At 37.1% G+C, this 20,191-nt stretch overlaps 1 protein-coding gene across 2 annotated transcripts in view; it reads left to right on the forward strand.

Annotated features, from left to right (window-relative positions):
• Positions 1-15,345: 15,345 nt before the first annotated feature.
• RNF13 (ring finger protein 13) overlaps positions 15,346-20,191 on the forward strand; it is a 155,030-nt gene continuing 150,184 nt past the window's right edge. Inside the window, exon 1 of one of the 2 annotated variants that reach the window (XM_036849795.1) lies at positions 15,346-15,616. The gene's annotated coding sequence lies outside the window, so the exon portion shown is untranslated. The remainder of the gene's footprint in view (positions 15,617-20,191) is intronic. The other variant, XM_036849794.1, reaches the window with a different exon arrangement.

Below are 20,191 nucleotides of genomic sequence, written 5' to 3' on the forward strand. Positions count from 1 at the left end.
AGGATCAGCAGGTGGGTCTGACCCCACCTCCTTTCAAATTACTGCTTCTGCTCTGGGTCTTGGACTGTGTGAGATTCTGTGTGTGCCCTTTAAGAGTGGAGTCTCTATTTCCCACAGCCCTCTGGCTCTCCTGAAAGTAAGCCCCACTGGCCTTCAAAGCCAAACATTTTGGGGGCTTGTCTTCTCAGTGCAGGATCCCCGGGCTGGGGAACCTGACGTGGGACTCAAACCCCTTGCTCCCTGGGGAGAACCTCTGCAATTGTAATGATCTTCCCATTTGTCGGTCGCCCACCCAGGGGTATGGGTCTTGACTATATCGCATCTCTAGCCTTCCTACCCATCTCCTTGTGGTTCCTTCTTCGTATCTTTAGTTGTAGAAGATCTTTTCTGCTAGATTCTGGTCTTTCTCATCAATAGTTGCTCTGTAAACAGTTCTAGTTTTGGTGTGCCCATGAGAGGAGGTGAGCTCAGGGTCTTCCTACTCTACCATCTTGGCCATCTAGCCAAAACGTTCTGACATGAGAATTAAAAGTTGAAAAGGGTAAGTAAAATTATCCCTATCATAGGAGACATAATTGTAAACCAATAAATCATGGCAATCAAATTTTTAAGACTACTACAAATAATGAAATAATTCAATTCGGTGGCTGTATTTATAAGTAATACACAGAAATTAATAGTTTTCTAGAAACAAATGACTGATATAGAATATAATGGAAGAAAATACTCCATTTATAAAAGAGAAAAAAGATAATATGTTAGGAGTAAACTTAGCAGGAAACGTAAGAAATGTATAAAATAAATGTAAAAACATAACCAAAAACATAAAAGACTTGAACAAGTGGACTGGCATACTGTAACTTTGGAAGGAAGGTTCAAAACGATTAAGTCATCAATTCTTCTTAAGTCAATATAAAAGTAACTTCCTAAGTTAGTATATACATTTAATATATAAATTTAAAAATCCCAGCAGGATCTTTTTCCAGCTTTATTGAGATATAATTGACATATACACTGTGTAAGTTTAAGGTGTACAATGTGATGATATATGTATACATTGTGAGATGGTTACCACAATAAGATTAGTTAACACATCCATCACCTCACACAGTTACCTTTTTTTTGGAAGTGAGAACATTTAAGATCTACTTTTAGCAACTTTCAATTATACAATACAGAACTGTTAACCAACAGGATTTTTCCAAACTAGGCAAGATGTTCTAAAATTAACATAGAAAAATAAGCAAGTATAGCTAGAAAAGCTCTGGAAGAGAAGAGTTGTGAAAAGCACTCACCTACAAGATGTTAAAATATATTATAATGCTACAATAAAATTAAAACAGTGTGATCCTGGCATATGAAGAGTCAGAAAAATCAATGGAAAAATTGAAAGCATAAAAATGGACTCACAAGAATTTAGTATATGATAAAAGTGGCATCTTGCAAATTAAAAGGTACAAACTTCCAGTTTGAGTCACAAGAATGAAATGTACAGCATGGGAAATATAGTCAGTAATAGTGTAATATCTTTGTATGGTGACAGATGGTAACTAGACTCATCATGGTGATCATTTTGAAACGTATAGAAATGTTGAATCACTATGTTGTGCACCAGGAACTAATATAGTGGTTGTAGGTCAATTAATTATACTTCAGAAAATGAATAACAAACTCATAGAGATCAGATTTTTTTTATTGAAGTACAGTTGATTTACAATGTTGTGTTAGATTCAGGTGTACAGCAAAGTGATTCAGTTCTATATATATATCTGTGTGTGTGTATATATATACATATATATATATTCTTTTACAGATTCTTTTCCCTTAGAGGGTATTACTAAATATTGAGTATAGTTCCCTGTGCTATACAATAGATCCTTGTTGGTTATCTATTATATATACAGTAGTGTGTGTATGTTAATCCCAAACTCCTAATTTATCCCTCCCCCCCTGCTTTTCCCCTTTGGTAACCATAAGTTTGTTTTCTATGTCTGTGGGTCCATTTCTGTTTTGTATATAAGCTCATTTGTATCATTTTTTTTTTTAGATCCCACATATAAGTGATATATGATATTTGTCTTTGTCTGGCTTAATTCACTTAGTATGATAATCTCCATGTTGCTGCATATAGCATTATTTCATTCTTTTTTATGGCTGAGTAATATTCCATTGTATATATGTGTGTGTGTGTGTGTATATATATATATATATACATACATATATATATATATATATATATATATATATATACACACACATACCATATCTTCTTTATCCATTCATCTGTCAGTGGACATTTAGGTTGCTTCCATGTCTTGGCTATTGTAAATAGTGCTGCAATGAACATTGGGGTGTATGTATCTTTTTTGAATTATGGTTTTCTCCAGACATATGCCCAGGAGTGGGATTGCAGGATCATATGGTAGTTCTATTTTTAGTGTTTTAAGGAATCTCCATACTGCTGTCCATAGTGGTTGTACCAATTTACATTCCCACCAACAGTGTAAAAGGGTTCCTTTTTAAAAAGAGATCAGATTTGTGGTTACCATAGGGTGGGGGAATTGGATGAAGATGGTCAAAAGTTTCAAACTTCCAGTTATAAGATAAATAAGTACTAGAGATGAAATGTACAACATGATTAATATAATGAACACTGCTGTATATTATATATGAAAGTTGTTAAGAGAGGAAATCCTAAGAGTGCTCATCACAAGGAAAAAATATTTTTTTCTTTATTTTATATCTATATGAGATGATGGATATTCACTGAACTTATTGTGGTGATCATTTCATGATGTATGTAAGTCAAATCATTACGCTGTACACCTTAAACTTACACAGTGCTGTATGTCAATTATATCTCAATAAAACTGGAAGAAAAAAAGAATATAAAAAAAAGTAGCATATTGTATCAGTCGTGATGGTGTGGGGAAATAAGATAGTGTTGAATTACCCAGTAGTTACCTGAAAAAAAAAAAGTGGAGCTCTACTTTTTATCTAGCATCATGAGAAATTAAAAATGCATCAAAGATTTAAATGTAAAAAATAGAACTATGAAAAGTTAGTTTTATAATAAGGCAAAAAGTAAGGTGCAAAACAGAGTATGTAATACACTACTATTTGAGGAAAAAAGGGGGAAATCATATCTATAGATATGATATATGATATAGTTTGCATATACCTCAAAATCTCTGGAAATACACTCAGGAAACTAGAAAGCACCCTGGTGTCTATGGAGAGGAGACTTGAGCAGCCAGGCATCAAGGATGAGAACAGTACTTTTCACTGTATTATCGTTTTTTAAAATAGATTTAATTTAGAGAACTTTTAGGTTCACAGCAAAATTGAGCAGAAAGTACATAGAGTTCTCATGTACCCACATATCTACTGCCACCACACAGGACAGCCTTACCCACCATCAAAATCCTGAACTGAGAAGTACGTTTGTTACAATTAATGAGCCTACACTGATACATCATTATCACCCAAAGTCCATAGTTTACATGAGGGTGTACACTTGGTGTTGTACATTGTATGGGTTTTGACAAATGTGTAATGACATGTATCCAACATTACATTATGATATGGAATAGTTTCAGTGCCCTAAAAATCCTTTCTACTCTGTCTATTCATCCTTTCCTGTCCCAACCCCTGGCAACAACTGATCTTTTCACTGCCTCCATAATTTTGCCTTTTCCAGAATGTCATATAGTTGGAATCATATAGTATGTAGCCTTTTCAGATAAGCTCTCATTTAGTAATATGCATTTAGGTTCCCCCGTGTCTTTGCATGGCTTGATAGCTTATTTCTTCTTAGTGGGAAATAATATTCCATCATCTGGATGTACTACAGTTTGTTTACCCATTCACCTACTGAAGGACATTTTGGTTGCTTCCAAGTTTTGGCACTTATGAATAACGCTGCTATAAACATCCATGTGCAGGTTTTTGTGTGGATATTAGTTTTCAGTTCATTCGGGTAAATACTAAGGATTGTGATTGCTGGATGGTATGGTAAGAATATGTTTAGTTTTGTAAGAAACTGCCAATTGTCCTCTAGAGTGGCTGTACCATTTTGCATTTCTGCCAGCAATGATTTTGCTCCACATCCTAACCAGCATTTGGTGTTGTCAATGCTTGTATTATCTTTTGATTCTTTTAAAATTTTGAACCATGTGGATGCATTAACCAGTTAAAAAATTAAATTAGAAATAAAATCCAAAAATAAAAAGCCCAACTCAGTCCTTTCAAGAAGCATTCTTTATCTCCCCCCGAAAGTTGACATCTGTTCTTCCACTGCATCATATATTCTTTACCTGTAGAACCTTTTATACTGCATTCCACTTATTATGTCAGTGTCAGCCTTCCCCATTTGACTAGGAGCTTTTTGATGGAGGGACAGTGTCTTAATCACCTTTGAATACCCAGTGGCATAGCTCAGTGCCTTGCAGTGATTGAATAAACAACATAGGTTATTGTAGATTGATATCATTAAAAATTGCCTTGTAACAGTGAAATGATAAGCAGCCTTGAAAACTCTCTTAGGAATGTAGGGAAAGCTTGAAATGATAAGAATTAGACTTAAAAATACTCAGTTGAAATCTAGGAACAGCTTGCTTTAGCATCTAGAGGCCCTTTTTGTTTTTCGCTTTTTCATTTTCTAGGAATTTTAAATTAATTTAGTTAGCCTACTGGGTACCTCGTACATGCAATGGGATATGCTAGGTCTTTGGAAGATTTGATGATGAATGTGACCTTAAGGGATTTGCCATGAGTAAGGAAGATGGTAGTTGTCCAAAATACCTGGGCCAGAAACTGTACTATAAGATGAAGTGTGAAAAGCAGCACAAACAAAATAAATGATATGAAAGTGAAAAGACATTTGATCTGAAATGAAGATATACTGTTTATTAATTTTATTCATTCAGTACATATACACTGAAGCCCTACCATGTGCCAGGCACTGTTCTGTGCTGGACCATTGCAGTGAACAAGACATGAAGCTTTCAGTCTAGTGTGAATGTGTGCATGTGTTGAGGGTGGAGCAACAAATAAATAAGCTTGTTTAAAGAGAATGATCAGATAGTAGGGATAGCATGTAAAAATAAATAAGACAAAATAAATGTAGAGAAATAGGAAAGGAATTGCTTGCTAGTAATAATGGTAGGAAAGAATTAGGTTATATGCAGGGAAAACAAGTAAATAGAAAGATGACACATACCAAGGGGAAAGAGAAGAGTAATGTTACAAGATGAGGACTAGGGTAAAAAGGAAACAACTATGTCACAATCAGTGATGAATATATTTTAGTCCTCTGATCTCTCATATATTTCAAAGATGAAATTAGTGATTCCATTCTTATTTCTGTACTTAAAGTTATGGTAGTCTCCCTATTACAGTTTAACCCTTTAGTTTCCTTTTAAAGCTCTGAAATAATTACATATTTGAATTGACTTTAAAATATATTTTGATTTATGATATATTGGTACGTCATACATGTTATATGATATATACAAAATAACAAGAAATAGAATTTAATGTCACATGGTAAATAGAATTGTAAAGGAATGCTGAGTGATTGGTGGCCCTTTACAATAATTTTTACCTTAGGAGTATCTGCTTTGGGTTGAAAATGCTCAATGCTGATGTGTTGAGAAAAATTTACAGCATCTTTTTTTAATATACAATTATGCTTTTATGATTGTTACTTTTAAAATTTGTCACTGAGTTCCAATCTTTTCACCTAAGAAAGCATAAATGTGTATTTGAATCACCTGATAATCCTCTTAATATATGGATTCTCACTGAGTAGTTCTAAAGTGGGCCTGAGATTTTTCAGTTCTAACAGACTCCCTGGACTATACTTTAAATGGCAAGGAACTAGAAATTATATGGAGATTTTTAAAAAAGTAATTATAAAGAAAAACGTATTTTGATTCAGCGGCCTCCCAATTAAATACAAAGAAAATCAAAAGAAAATTATTATTTAAAATTTCATTAAAAATAGTCTTACAAAACAGTGATTTCAATCTTGCATTCCTTAATTTTCTTGAATATGATAAAAGATATAAATAAAACAATCTATTTTGATATGACTGATACCAATAAGCACTTTTCATTTGTAAATTAATAAAAGTAAAATGAGCTACCTTCAATTTAAAATTCATGAGTTTTTAAAGTCATGTTTATTAAAAAATAATTTTTTTATCAAAAAAAGATGCAAGCTTATTTTGACCAGAAAGCTTGTTTCACATTTCTCAACCCCTGAAAAGTTTAAGAACTAGTAGTCTTTGTTTTGACTATGAATAGGTATGATAATTTACTGTACTGCTACCACTTTTGAGTAGCTCTTGTTAACTGGAAAAGGCTTTCATAGAAAGCATTTGTCTGCAGTGCCAGGTTGGACCTTATGTTGCAATAGGCCAGCCTTTTGAGAATAAAAACAAGTTTGAAAAAAGGAAGTAGAGTTCTTAATTCTCAATATTCTTTCTGTCCTTATATTATTCCTGATTCTTTTAAAGTACAGTTTTAGTTTTTTTAAGAAAGTAATTTATTACTATTTTTATTTTAACTGGAAAAACCATTATGCAGGTTTGGGCAATCCTAAAACACCTAGAGATATTTAGTTAAATATAATACATCTTCATAAGTGCAGAGCTTGCAGAACAGTAAGGGATATCCTCTTGGGTCAAACAAAGAGGAAACTAAAAATCAGATCTTACAGTTTCCCATATTTGCTATTTAGCAAAGAAAAATAGGAACAGAATCAAAGACTAAAGAAGATGGACTTAACTCTGAAAGGAATGGACGATTTAGAAGTTTGGTCTGGTGATCAGCAGCATCGGTATCACCTGGGCACTTGCTGGAACTATAGAATCTCAGGCTCCATCGCAGCCTACTGAATCAGAATCTACATTCTAACAAATGCCCAGGTGTTCCTATGTATAATAGTTTAAGAAGCACTGGTCTACATGATGTCATAGTTGAGGGATACTAGGAAGACTTCTCTTGACCACCAAGTTTTTCACTCATTCATTTCAGTATCTAAAATTTCATTTTCATTTAAGGTTTTGTAGTTTTGAAAGCTATTCTATAAAACATGTATCTTTTACATGGCTAATACTCCTGTATTCATTTACTTAAAAGTTTTCTAAATGACAGTTAGCTGGAAGCAGAGCTTTGGAGATCTAAGACAGGTAAATTTTAGGTGTTGGAGAGCGAAGGGTAGGCTCAGATAAAGGGTACAATTCAGGCAGGACAACCAGGCATAGAGAGAATGTGGTGAAATCTAGGAACAAGAGGTTGCATTACTTGACCCAGATAATACAGGAGAGAGTCATTTGGCTCCAACTTGAGCCCTCTCTTTCGTTATACTGGCTACTCATTGTCTCAGTTCAAAGCTCAGGCTCTGGATATGGATGGACTTGCATTCAAATCCCAATTCCAGAGCCCAAGAGGTCTATTTCATTTCCCGTCAGCTGCGTGAGTTTGGATGAGTTATTTAATTTCTTGGAACCATAGTTTCCTGATCTGTGAAAATAAACACAATAGTAGGACCTAAGGTTGTCATGAAGATTAATAAAATAATGTATAAAAGAGCTTAGTACAGTGTTGTTGCTGCTACTGCAATTGATATTATTAGTAGTGAGGAGAGCAGGGGGACCAAGGAAAAGTCTGGGAATATTTTGAGAGCACTGGTGTCCTGGGGATAGAGAGTCTGATATGGGAAATAATAATGTTGAAAGGAAAGATTGGAAAGGTTTGAGAGTAAAGTGTGCCTAATTAAACATTTTACTTAGCACTGAATATAAAGAGATCAATGATAAAAAGTAAAATTATGAAGTAGCAGAGAGGTAAGACAGAGAAGGAAGACTGTAAGTAAAAATGGGAAAGTCTAAAAATAGCTATCAATTCTAGCAATTCTCATACAATGCCTTTTATTCCATTAACTGGTTATTATTACTATCTGACAAACCTAGTGCTTTAATTTTATCATCTGAACACATGCAAGTGTAATTCAGCAGTTTCCCCACATCTTTATTTTTGGAAACGAACAAACAAGTGGCAGAGGCATTTCATTAAATTGCCAAGATAGATAAGACTTTACCATAATCAGGTCGGAAGCCGGGAGAATTTCCAGACTATAGAGCTCGTCACCAGATGCGAAGCGTTTTTCAAGGAAGTGAAATTGTGTGATTGATGGCTGGAATAAATTCATGCATGAAACAGGAAATAACACGCAGTGAACAGAAAAGAAATCTACAATTAGGAAAACAAGCAATAGTGGGGGAAATAGCAGTTATAAAACACAGCTTATTGTCAACTTAACTGAAACAGAATAAACAGTAGGCTAATTAAAGTACTGTTTAAGTACCATTGTGTTGATTGGAAAGTTTTATATGAATATGGATCTTTTAAATTAAATTCTAACTTTAACCGCTGCCCCATTTAGTAAAATCAAACGTATCATGCTTGTCTCTTCCCTTCTGCTAGCACATGCTGTTGTTTTTTCTCCTGTATTGTGTCTAAATTGTGGAGAAAACTTTTACATTTTCATTCAAGTCCCACAGATTAGGACAGTGCCCTCTCAGATCTTCTGGGTTCTCATCTTTTCTGTTGTATTTTCCGTTCTGTAGAGTTTCCTTCTCTGCCTGAAAAATGTATTTGATCTTGCAATTTGCAAGAGAGTGGCAGGGGAGGGGAGAATTTATGAAATATGAGGTGTCAGTGGCTGACAATTAAATCTCTAATATCTGCCCTTCTTTTTGAATGTAAGGAAAATAATTAGTGTGGGAATTTAAGATACCATTGTAAGGGTTCCATATGGAAAAAACTGGGGGGCAGGAGCTAAGGATTCCTCAGAACATAATATGTAGATGGCCACCTGCTTGATTTATGCTAAATACTAGCTCTAAATATTAGTTTAGTTGTTTAATTAAAATACTACAAAGGAGGCTGCTTGTAAGTGATCTCATATATTCCTGTGTATTTAATGCTACTTTCACAATAAAGATTCCTAAATTTATATCTCGTGTTATAACCACTCCTCTTTATATCCAGATGCCTCCTGGACATCTCCATTTAGATATCTCAATCATAACATATACAAAAATGAACTTGTGCTTTTTCCTCTCCAAATTTTTCTCTTTCTTCATCACCCAGTTTTCTCTGCGTCATAAATGATACCACCAGTCACCCAGCTGCTCAAACCAGAAATCTGGCAGTCATCGTTCTTTCTTTTTCCCTCATCCTTCACATCCATCATCAAATCCTCATTATTTGAACTCCAAAATATATCTTCATTCTGACCATTTCTTTCCATCACTACTGCCATGGCTTTGGTCCTGGCCATTATTTTCTTCTTGGATTATCGCAACAATCTCCTGACTGGCTTTCTTGTTTTCACTGTCTTTCTTCAGTCTATTTCCTACATAATTGCAGGATGGTTCTCTTAAAGTGCAAATTAGATAATGTCATTCCCAGCTTGAAATTCCTAATTGCCCTTAGGATAGAACTAGAACCTTTCGGGAATTCTCTGGCGGTCCAGTGTTTAGGACTCCGCGCTTTCACTGCCGTGGGCCTGGGTTCAATCCCTGGTTGGGGAGCTAGGATCCCACAAGCCATGTGGTGTGGCCACAAACAAACAAACAAACAAGCAAAACAACAGCAAAAGAACTGGAACCTTTACTGTGCTCTACAAACCTCTACATCTGTGATTCTCAAACTTACGCATTTTTTTTTTTAAACTCATCCCTCATCACCACCCCAAAGTCCCTAACAGTCCACCTTTTTCTTTTTTTAAAAAATTTATTTATTTATTTATTTTTGCTGTGCTGGGTCTTCGTCTCCGTGCGAGGGCTCCCTCCAGCTGCGGCGAGCGGGGGCCACTCCTCATCGCGGCCTCCCCCGTTGCGGAGCACAGGCTCCAGACGCGCAGGCTCAGCAGCCGAGGCTCACGGGCCCAGCTGCTCCGCGGCATGCAGGACCCTCCCAGACCAGGGCTCGAACCCGCGTCCCCTGCACCGGCAGGCAGACCCTCAACCACTGCGCCACCAGGGAAGCCCAAACTTATGCCTTTTTAAGAATCACTTGGAGTTAAAATGCAGACTCCTAGGCCTGACCCCCAGAAAATCTGATTCTCTGCCTGGGCTGAGAATAGAGATTTCTAACAAGCTCCCAGATGAGGCTGGTCTGGCTAGTCAAGGACCACACCTTGGATAGTAATGCCCAATTAAACCTCATCTCTTACCACCCTTCCCTTACCTCACTACATTCCAGCCCCACTGGTTTCCTTATCCTCAATTATGCTAGGCTTGTTACGGTCTCAGGGCCTTTGAACATGCTGTTCAATTCATTCTGGGTGCCCTTACTAGCATTTATTCTATCTTCTTTTGATGACGTCATCCTGATTTCCTTACTTCTCTCCTTTGGTGTGTGATCTGATGAAACAGTTAATTAAGGCATCAAGGGATGAACATGTGTCAGAAGATAAGCCAGTGGAAGACTCCCTCCCTGGAACTTGAGCTGTGAGCAGAGTGATGACAATGGCCAGAGTAGTGCTGCCAGGATGAGAATACTGATTCTGTGGGACAATTAGAGCCACCGATTATTGATCTTTACAAGACTGTACTACTGGCATCCTTTTAATGCTGGGAGTATCGTCATATTCTTCAAGTAAATTGCCTTTTTTAACCTAAATTGACTAGAGTTGGTTCCTGTGGCTCACAACCCAGGAAGCCTTCTTCTTTAAGCCTCAACTTATGTCAGCTTTTCAGAAAGGTTTCTTTGACAATATGTATAATATAGATCCCTCCTTTAATTCTCAAATGATTTTTCTACATATATTAAGATAAGCTTTTAGTTTAAATATGGTGAATCATATTAATAAATTTTATAATGCTATCTTAAATTCAGCATTGTTTGGTCATAGTTTTTTTTGTTTGTTTTTTAAAGCTTTGCTAGTTTTAGTTTACCAATGTTTTATTTGGGATTTTTGCATATTCATTCAAAGCTGAGATTGGCCTATGATTTTTCTTACCTGTATTGTCTTTGTTCAGCTTTAGTATCAAGAGTATACTGCCCTCATGGAATTAGTTGAATAGTTTTCACTTTTTATTCTATGAAATAGTTTGTAAAAATTTTATTATCTATTCCTTGAAGGTATGGTGAACTTATCTTTAAAACGTTCTGGAGTTGATTTTTTGAGGGAAGGGTTGTAGATTTTTTTTGAGTGCTATTTCAATTTCCCTAGCCTGCTTAGGTTTCTTATATCTTCTTGGGTGTTTAGGTAAATTAAAACTTTTTTCCTAGGAAATTGTTTATTTGGTATTTTGGGGGGGTATTTTTTTCATATTTATTATTTAAAGTTGTTCATAGTATTTTCTTAGAATTTTAAAAAATACTCTATCAATAGCTGATACCTAATATTATATTTTGGTCGTATAACATGGGCTGTATGCCATGTATTCTTTTACATTTGTTGAGATTTGCATTACAGCATAATATGCTACTATTTTGGGAAAGATTCAATGTGTGCTTGAAAAGAATATTTACAGGGTTCTCTACGTGTTCTGTGTGTTGTCTAAATATTCTATATTCTTACTAATGTTTTGTCTGCTGGATTTATTAGGTACTTAAAATGGTGTATAAAATTCTACTTTGATTGTGATTTGCCAACTTTTCTTTGTAAGCTAGTCAATTCTTGCTTTAAATATTTTGAGGCTATGTTTCTAGATGCATACTGGTTCAAGCTGGTTATAACTTCTTTGCAAATTTTTCCACTTATCATTCTTTTATAGTTCTATTTATCCTGATTAACAATGCTTTTGACTTTAGGTCTGTTTTTTTCCCCCCCTTGATAGTAATACAGCGACACTAGCGTTCTTTTGGTTGTTATTCCCTTTGCATATCTTTCCCCCTCATTTTACTACCACTTTTTGGTGTCCTTTAAGTTTTTATATTATGTCTCGTTAAAAAGAATACAACGGACAATCTTTTAATTGGCAAGTTTACCCCATTTACCTCTTTTAGAGATTATTGATGATTTCCTCTATCTCATTTTGTATTTGCCATTTACAATACCTTTAATTTGCTCCTTTCCCACCCTTACTCCCCTGTTTTCTATTGAATAATTATGTTTTCTTCATTCCCCTTTTTACATCTACTTGTTTGAAAATTATATTCAACTTCTTTGCTCTCCATACTTTCTTGCATCTCACCCCTTATTCCTGGGTTCAATTTTCAACTTGTTGAAGACATCCTTTAGATGAAGAAACATCGTTCTTTCAATAAAAGTGTCTTAGGAATAAATGCTGTTTTTCCTCTGAAAATGTCTTCATTTTGCCTTCACTTTTAAATGATAGCTTAACTTGGCACAAATTCTAGGTTGACAATTGCAATTATTTTATTTTAGTATTTGAAGATATTTCATTGACTCCTAGTTTCTTTTGTGGCTATTGAGAAGTCAGCTGCCATGCCTTTGTATTTTATTTTTCTTTGTTTATTTAAGAACTTCTGTTTTTCTTTGATCTTTAAATTTCACTACAATGTACCTAGTTATAAATTTATTTTTTGTTTCTTTAGGGTATATTCCTGGATTGGAATTGCTATGTCATAGAAAATGTTATTTTCCAGCCTTTTCAGATAATGCCAAATTGTTTCCCAAAATGACTGTCTTGATCCACATTCCTGAGTTCTTACATCTTTATATTACATATGTCATCTGAATTTTTGCAGCTTATTTTGTAATAACTTTGTCAGCAAATAGAGTAAGACTGCTTCTCAGTGAACCAAATAAGAAAGGAAAAGTTGAAATCGTATGTCAGTCATTTTATATATAAGACCGGGAAGCAACTCATCTCAAGGGAAACAATGACCAGGTCATTTTTTAAGGCATTTAGACTTAAAGAGAACTTTTGTTTGTTTGTTTTTTTGGTCTGACCTTTCTCAATTCCTTAAACTTAGTTGAAAAATCCTTTTGATATCTTTTTTTGTGTGTTCTGAACTTTTCACTTATTTTCTTACAAGATGAATTTATTCATTAGCTTAGAATTTGGTAAAGAAATGCGAGACTTTCTAATCTTCAGCCAAAAATTCCCTGAGACAATTTTTAGAAGTTCTGTTTAGTACTTTTTCAAATGTGTGTATTCCATACATATATGGATTCCTATGGATTCTATTCCTTCTTTTATCACAGTAATAATTTTACTTTTTTCTTTTCAAAATGAAAGTATCTTTTTATCTGAGTCTAGAATTACTTTTTTCTGATTCTAAATATAATAATGCCTAGAGTAATTTTAATGTCTCTAGTTGATCTCAGTGATTAAAGAAACTGCCTGCATTCTTTTCATTATTCAGGGAAAACTACTTCTAAACCATTTTAGACAATTAGGTAATTGGGTATCTTGTCTTTTTAGTTGTTGTTGCTGTCTTACAATATATTGGAGGTAGGAAATTCTACAATTTTATATGCTATTTGTACTTTTAGGAGGATATAAAAAATAAAAAACTGTCAGACACAAAGTCCTAATTTTCTTTTGTCTTTTCAAGGAGATAATTAGTGGCTATTAGTATCATGTGCCATATTAACCCTTCATGCTCTTGAAAACCATAATTAAGATGTCTATCAACCTTACTGTCTAACCTACTTAAAAAAAATTAGTACATTTTCCCAATCTGTCTTCTTTCAGTTTGACTTCATTCATCACAGTGGGGAGAATAAATGCTTCTGCAGGGTGTAGCACAATTCTTCTGCCTAAATGCAGTACAAATAACACATTACCTTGTTTGTAACTGAAAGAACTATACCTATTGTGATCTGAAGAGCAGAATAAAGTCAGATTAAAATGTTCTGTACTCAACATGTCTTTATTTAAGGAATGAACAAAACTTTTTTTTTTAACCTGTAAAATGTGGATGTTATTTTTTACTTTTTTCAATGTCATGCAAGAAATCTCTGATTTAATATAAAGCCAATTTGAGATAATTTAATGAAGAAATGCTTATAGAGATATTCTAACTATGCTTACACTAGCCTTCATAGTAATATTCCCAATTCTAACTTTTACTTATGACTTTCTTAAAGGCAGGACTGTATTAAGTATTGACTGTCTTTACAACTGATGAAAGTCTAAGGATATATAGAATATATAGTCAAAGGATACACAGAATAGGAAGGTACCTTTGATGGCCTTTACTTATTTTATTGTAATTTGATTTAAAGTTTTTTTGTATTTAAATTTTATTTGAGTAGGTAATATTCAAAAGGTTTAAAATTCTAAAGGCACAAAAAGATACACAATAGGGAGTCTTCTTCCTATTTCTCAGGTCTCCCCAGATCAATCAAGGTTACAAGTTACAGCCAAGGGTGTTCTACAGGTGTTCTAAGTGATAGCTTCCTGTCGCCCCTCCTTTGTCTAGAAGATGAGGTTGAAGGATGTGAAGCCTGTAATGGGCTCTTAAAGGCGCCTTATTTTGAAGCAGAAGCAGGCCCAGAATCTAGGTTTCCTGACATTCTAGTTCATAACTCTTTGTAATCTTTGCAGTAAGCCACATTACCTCTTTAAAATTTCTAGTTGGTAACTGGTTAATCAGTATGGATGTTCCAGTCCGGGTAATTTAAGTTTAAAAGTAGCTTGGTTTGAAATTGGAATACCTGGGGTGCGGAAAGAAAGGCGGTAGGGAACGAGATTTTTTTTGGTTCATTAAAGGAGGCAAGGGTTTTAAAAGCTGACCTAGGGTTTAATCACACGGTTTGACTTTTGCTGAGTCTAGGGGATGGCGCGCGCGTGTCAGGCCCAGAGTGCTGACGTCAGCACGGCTCCCACTCAGGCGTCGGGGGACTAGTGTTCAGCGCTCGGGCTGCTCGCACCTCTAACAACGCGACTCGGACTTTAAGGCGTTGGCCTTGGCCCCATCCATCTCGATCTCCGCCTAGACACGGTGCAGAAGGGATGGGGCCTCGTCCTCACCTCTTCTGAGAGTCGGGTGAGTGCGGTGCAGGAAAGAGGCGCGACGACGCCAAAGCCAGGCCCGCCCAGGGGTAGCCCGCCAGCTGGGTCTCGGGATGCTTCGGCCCAACAGCCAGAACGGGCTAGGCCAGCTAGCTCTGGCCGCTAGGTCCGATCCCCTTCTGACCCCACGGCCTCCGGTCCTGTGGGGCACACGGCAGGCGGCAGTATTCCACAGCCAATCCCCTCAGCCATCATACCCCTTTCCCCGCCAAAAGCAGATCCTTCAGCCTCGCTCCAGAAGCCCGCCCCACTCTGCCCTGCCCTGCCCTTCCCTTCCAGAGAGGACCGGTCACGAGGCCAATAACGCGACTCCGCGGACTGGGCATCTCTCCGAACTGGACCTGAGCAAGCAGCTAGACCCGGCGTGAGACTGGGAAGGAGCCTTAGCGAGCAGCTCTGTGGCCCAATGGCTTTCCTCTACCTTCGGGTGCGGGCCAATGAGGCGCGCGGGGCGGGACTTCCGCCTCGCCTCGGTGTTGTCGTCTGTGCTCCGACTCCAGGCAGTGGGGGTCGGTGCGGAGATTCAGTCATGAAGTCGCGGTAGGGACTTCTCCCGCAGCGACGCGGCTGGCGAGCCTATTTGTGTTGCGGGGTGAGGCTTCCAGGTAAGAGCCTCTCCCGCGTCGCGGCGGCCGGGCGGCGGGTTGTTCCCCGTGGGGCCTGGCCGAGAGAACACACCCCCTCTCCGGCCCTGGAGCTCCGAGGCGGCTCCGCCGCGGCTCCGCCGCTGAGCTCTTGGCTGCTCCCCTCCAGGCTGGGCGCGGAAGAAACTAGGTTTTTTTTTTTTGCAAAGGGTAAAATAAAAAGCCCTGCTCTCGGAGGGCCGAGTTCCCCTCACATTCCCACCCCATGAGTTTGTGTGTATCTGAAGTTGTTGGGTTATTCGTTTTGCTTCTTACATTCCCCTCTTGAGGTGGCTGGAACCTGGGAAGATGTTCGGCGGGCTTCTCTTGGTCCAGCACTTGCCGCGGCGTCCCCGGGCGAAGTCGCTTGACTTTAGTTGGGGGAACTCTTTAGTTTTTGGAAAAAAGAGGGCAGGCGCCTCCTTTCTTTCTAACCTTCCCCCACCCCCACCCCGGAAGCTAGATAGAAGGTGGGACGTGACTCTCTTAGGGACAGATACCGCGTCCCTGCCCCCTTAAAGCTGGAAGCTCTCCCGTATTGAGTTGACCCGCACCGATAAAAGAACTCTGTCCCAGAGAGGGAGTGGGTCGACACCGAAGCCAAGCGATCCCAGAAGCACTTACGCGTATTTGGTGGCAGCCACTGAGCGTTCTCTGCCAGCGTTTTGGTAAATTCCTCTACTTTGTCCTAATCTGGCAATAGTATATCTCCAAAACTATCGTTTCATCTTCAGTTTCAGCACCGTGGGCAGCTGCTCAGGTCCTGTGTTGCTGCCCCACACTTGTCAGCTCTTGTCAGTGATGCAGCAGGAACAGTGAAAACTAATGCATTCCTTTCAACAATGATCTGTTGTTCTCCAAGGAGAACATCTGCAGTTTTTGATACAATATAAATAGCTAAGATGGGTGTGCCGCCCAAGAGTTCTAGTTAGAGAAACATCAATTCAAGGTTTAAGGAAGGGCTTTCAAGGATTTCATCTATTTAAGGACAATTTTAATGGGTCGAGGAGATTAGCTCCACTTCAGAGTAGCAAAACTGGACTGTGGTAGCAGTTTAAAAGAACTTTAAACAGGAGGTAAGAAGTGTCGTGCAGGGCCCGTGGGGATTTGGGAATCAATTTAGTGCATTGGCATTCACGTTAGAAAGAAAGAAAAAAAAATATCAGAGAATATCCTATGGAGTAAGAGTAAATATTATTTCATGAAGCTTTTGTTTCAGGTTTTTAAAAAGAATATATGAGTGTGAAGAGGAAGATGTAAATGTATACCATATTATTGTGGATTATGGCAAAACACTGGATCCTGAATTTGGGAGTCAGGCTGGGTTCACCCTTCAGCTCTGCCACTTACTAATTCTGTGAGATTATCTGTAAATAAGGGAAGAATTGTAAGAATTAATTGAAATAAAATATTCTGTTAAATAGTTAAGCCTCAAAGTAGTTGTTGTTTTTGTTGTTGATTTTTGGAAATGTTTGGCTAGGAGCCCAGTTATTTCTCTCTGTGTCAGGAATGACAACTGGTTTAATAATATATTTTTTACCTCTCCCTTTATTTGAAGCCAGCAGCTTCATGTCTCCATGTATAATAGTAAATCATGTGGACAAAAATGTTAATTAACAGGGTTTAATATTGAAGGATTTGGAGTAAGTTCTCATTTATCCTTGTTTAAAGCTCATTTCTCTCACGCATTTTGCAGGGGCCTAAACTGTTATTAGCATTCAGCACCCTTCCTTTGATATTTTTCTGCATCCCAGAATAACGTAGATTTATCAGAAGTTTTTCAGGCACAATTTTAGCTAAGTAAGGGCAGGACTAAGGGTATGATAGATTTATCTTTTCGAACTAAATTGGATAGGAAGGCATTTTATGTTTTATAGTTTTTGCCATAAAGATGTATGAAATGAAATGGCTTGGTCAAATATCGTGGTATGCTTACTTCATGTTGGTATGACCTGAAAACGGTTGGTGTTTAAGTAAAAAGTATGATTTTGGACATTTTAAAATCTGGGAGTATTTGGCAGAAGTCAAAATGAGTTCAGATCAAAATAGTATTTTGTACTGTTTGACATATTACTGCCATCTGGCATTGCACATAGTAGTTTCACATGACATAAAAAAGGGAAGAAAGTAAGCATTGTTAGTTTTCTCAAAAGAAGAAACAGAATTAATAGACATTTCTTTTTAATTAGAGCATGGTGGATAATCATTGTTTAAAAATTCATGTATTCTGCAAATATTTACTAAGCATATATAAAAAAATACGAAGTTTTTATAATCCTTTTACACAAAAGTTAATTTAGGAACAATGAGAACATATAATTGGTATTGTCAGTTTACATATCATAGTACATAGATAACAATAACAGTCATAATAACTAACATTGATTGTTTACTATAGGCCAAACAATTCTAAGCACTTAATATTGTCTTGTAATCCTCTTTTTATAGATGGGGAAATGAAGGCATCGAAAATACATAACTTTTTGAGTTCACACAGGTGGTTAGTGGAGCAACTGGAATTTGAACCTAGGCATCTTGACTATAAAGCCTGTCTTGTATCATGTTGTATTTAAAAATACAGAATACTGTGGGGTTATTTTGGATTCTTTACTTGCTGATGTGGATGACCTTGGGTAAGCTCCTTTGGCCCTTGGTTTCCTCAACTCCTTCCTCAAAAATATAGTATTAAGCCATTATATTTTTGTGGGGATAAGGATAATTTGTAAAGCCCTAGACAGAATATGTGTTCAATAAGTCATATGCCTCAGCCTTTTTCCTTTCATACCGAGGATGTGGCCATTTGAAAAATTTGTTAGCAACTAGAGGAGGATGGGAGAAGATTTTAACCTCAGGACACTGCCGAAGCAAAGGTATAGAAATAGGAAAGCAGAGGACGTTTGCCAAGGTAGTATGTTTAAGGAACAGGCTGGTAAAGGTAGATGGATACAGATTACGGGAATACTTAAAGGAACCAGGTTAAGAATTTTGTACATGATTCTTACTTGAGAAGAACCCCTCCTTATAGATATTAATCTGGAACTAAGTCCAGTGAAGGAGTGGAAGCCTGGAGGTCGGAATGTCGTGGAGTTTAATTACAGTTGAGGTTGGTTGAGGCAGGAAGTAATGACGGTGGGATTGTTGTAAAGGATATAGAATTGAGAAATGTTAACATTGACATTGCGAACCGACATAAGTATGGGCCCTGTTTTGGGGAGGATATTATGATGAAGAACAGATGTTGGTGGAAGGGGATTTAGGAGAAGGATTTATGATACAGTCTTTGGTTTTGGAGCAGAGAGTTTGTTCAGATGTTTGGAAATGTAAGATGGAAGCTGAGAGCTCTGTGTATTCCATAAAAAGGTAAGAGACCAATTGCTCACATGGTGAGGAAATGGTCTAAAGCAATCATCCCTCTGTGGGTCAAAGTTTCACAGGAAGGATGTGACTCCAGAAAGTCCTCAGAAATGCAGATTTCTTACTTGATAGGGTTATATCCACTATTTTTCCCTGTAACATATTCCTGGGAGGACAGGAATAAGGTAGTGGGGAGGGAAAATTTTGGAAACCTAGCAAACCTCCCATTTATTATTTCAAAAGAGAGCCAGTAAATTGGAGCCTAGGGATTCTCACATTAAGAACTTGGAAAGACGCTGTGATTTTTATACAGTACCAGACATTTAAACACACATGTTGAATGTTGAATTGTTGGAACGTCTCCAGATTTTTTATTTGTGTCATCCCCTTTGTTACCCTGAATTGATTAATAGGATAACCTTTAAAATCAGAGAGTCTGTGTGCTTGTTCTGGGGCAGCAATGAAGAGGCGACCTAGATAGATTGTATTTTACTTATAGCTGAGACTGTGGGAGAAGAACCTCAGAGGATGAGAGGAGAAGGCTGCATAGTGTGGTAGGAAGAATAGAGATTCTATGACTGAATCCTTGTGCCACCCATTCTCTGGCTTGTTTCCTCATTCTGTAAAATGATGATGATGCTAAAACCAGTTCTGGTGTGTTGTAAGCAAGAGAAACATCTAGAGCCCCTTTATACTTGAAAAAGGGCTCAGGTCTAAGTAGGAGAAGAGCCTGTGGTTTCCTTTCTTGGCAGATTTTCTAGAGTTTGGTGCAGTTGGGTAGGGCATGATGTTAAATTAGCAGTATAGTAATTTATCCATCTCCAAACTGTTTTTAGTTTCCTGTAATGCAAGTTCCGAGTAACTGACCAATCAAATAAAAAATTGGACATTAGGCACAAGCATTAGGACAAGGAAGGTTTACATATTCTGTCATCTGTCACACCATTGTTGGAAACGTTACTTGGATTCTACTACTTACACATTTTTCTATAGCATTCTTCACTCAACAAATATTTATTAAGTATTTTCTATGTCAGGCACTGTTCTAGGCATGCAGACAACATTAGTGAACAACAACAAAAAATCCTTGCCCTCACGGAGCTTATTTTCTAGTGAGAGAAATAAGGTTTATTTTATTTTATTTTTTAATAAATTTATTTATTTGTTTATTTTTGGCTTCATTAGGTCTTCGTTGCTGCACGC

This window comes from Balaenoptera musculus, chromosome 4 (genome assembly GCF_009873245.2).
Source record: "Balaenoptera musculus isolate JJ_BM4_2016_0621 chromosome 4, mBalMus1.pri.v3, whole genome shotgun sequence".
Lineage (NCBI taxonomy): Eukaryota > Metazoa > Chordata > Mammalia > Artiodactyla > Balaenopteridae > Balaenoptera > Balaenoptera musculus.